The sequence below is a fragment of the Zea mays genome, chromosome 6 (assembly GCF_902167145.1).
Source record: "Zea mays cultivar B73 chromosome 6, Zm-B73-REFERENCE-NAM-5.0, whole genome shotgun sequence".
Lineage (NCBI taxonomy): Eukaryota > Viridiplantae > Streptophyta > Magnoliopsida > Poales > Poaceae > Zea > Zea mays.
In genome coordinates, this window is record NC_050101.1 from 65,374,040 (window position 1) to 65,375,838 (window position 1,799).

Here is a 1,799-nt window from a genome sequence, read left to right on the forward strand (position 1 = left end):
TGACCCATTTGCTGTGATCCATCAGCACCTGCTAGCAACATAGCCACCTGCAGCTGTAAAGGGCGATGCCGTGAAGCAGGGGAAGGACTCCAAGAACAAGAAAAGGAGGAGGAAGAAGGGTACATCATCGAGCTCTCAAGCAATGGATATATGATTGCATTTGTTCAGTAGTAACTTGGTCCAGAGCTATGGAGTTAGAACATGGCTGGAGCGAAGGGTTTACCCTTGCTTACAAATCATGACCATCTTTGAGTTGTTGTCATAGATCATGCTGGAGTGCTTGATTTCTCCTGATGAAGTTGCTCAAATATCTACCATTACATTAAGGAAATAAAAACTTCCAATGACAAATGTTACTTCTTTGACCATCATTATATTATATTTATTACGAACAAGTCCAATAAAAATCAAGGTTCATTTGTGTTTAGCCAGTTAGCCTTAATCATAAAAGTAAGATGCTCCCTTTGTTTTAAAATATGATGTTTAAGACATGTAATTATTTCCTTTGTTAACTATTTAACCTGTCCAGGTTTCATACATTTAAAAAAACAAAAACATAGGGAGTATTTAATAGATAAAGAAATAGACAATAGAAAAGGATACATAAGCATGCCTCACTGGTGAACGGAAGATAATTTCATCTCCTCCATTCAAGGTAATCTTGGCAGCCTTGTCCAAATATTTCCCATTGACACGGACAACTTTGGATTCAAAGACTTCAAGGAGTGCACCTCGCTAGAACAAAATGTCAGAATAAAAGGGGAACAAATGTAGGAAAAAAACAAAAAATAAATTCATAGTACCTTAGCCTGCTTCAGTCTACAAACAGGTGAGGCAGTGGATGATTCGCCCAGTCTGAAATCATGATGTGCTCCATGACCGATAGTGAAAAGTGCACCGTAAATAGAAAGGGTAGGGTGCTGTTGAAAAAAAATACAGCAAATGGCAATCCATTGGTATATGATAAAAAGTTCAATCATTTTAGTTGCTCCAAAGAGCAATAATGAAGTTCGTTAACTCTCTGAAAGGCACCTTAAATCCTAACCTGAATACACTAATGCAAACAAACAAACAATAGTCTACTGTATGAAGCTAGCCTGGCCATATGAGTATGGCTCCTCATGTGCTGGCCAAGCCAAACCAGGCTACTAACATGCGGCAACCAATCACACGGTATATAAACTAACCCAAGGGGAATGCATAGAACTGTTCATGATATAAAGCTTTGTTGATCTGATGGAATGGGACAGATCACTATTCATCAAACAGGTAGGTCACACGTGTGATTTCCAAAACAGAATCAAATCCCATCTCTATAGATGCCCAAATGGGCCGTGCCTAACGGGCCGGCCCGAAGCATAGCCCGTTTAATAGTACCGGGCCCAGCCCGACACGAGAACCGTGCTGTGCTTGGGCCGCTGCCTCGGTCCGCAGTGCCGGCCCGGCCCGGCACGATTATATATTTTTTATTTTATAAAACATAGTATATATATATATTTACATTTTATATTTGCTATTTACAACAAACGCACTCGAGTTATACTGGTTAGTGTCCTTCAGTTAGTGTTTTCAGCCTGGTAGAGGGAGGTCGCGGGTGTAAATCCTCACTCAAACACAGTTTTTTTTGCTACTTGAATTAATGGGAGAACATGACTAGTTAACGGGCTGACCCGGCACGACTACCAGGCCGTCGTGCCGTGCCTGGGCCACGGCTGCGGCATGCGGGCCGGCCGGGCACGGCCCGATTATCCGTCGGGCCTGACGGGCCCGTGCCGGGCCGGGCCGGGCCGCCCGTTTGG

The 1,799-nt window shown here is 43.1% G+C and overlaps 1 long non-coding RNA gene across 1 annotated transcript; it reads right to left on the reverse strand.

Annotated features, from left to right (window-relative positions):
- Window positions 1-273: 273 nt before the first annotated feature.
- LOC103629371 (uncharacterized) lies at window positions 274-910 on the reverse strand. The gene is made up of 3 exons (XR_002263191.2): window positions 804-910; window positions 604-735; window positions 274-311 (listed from the first exon to the last, which is right to left on the reverse strand). It is a non-coding gene; the product is annotated as an uncharacterized lncRNA (long non-coding RNA).
- Between the last annotated feature and the right edge of the window lie 889 nt (window positions 911-1,799).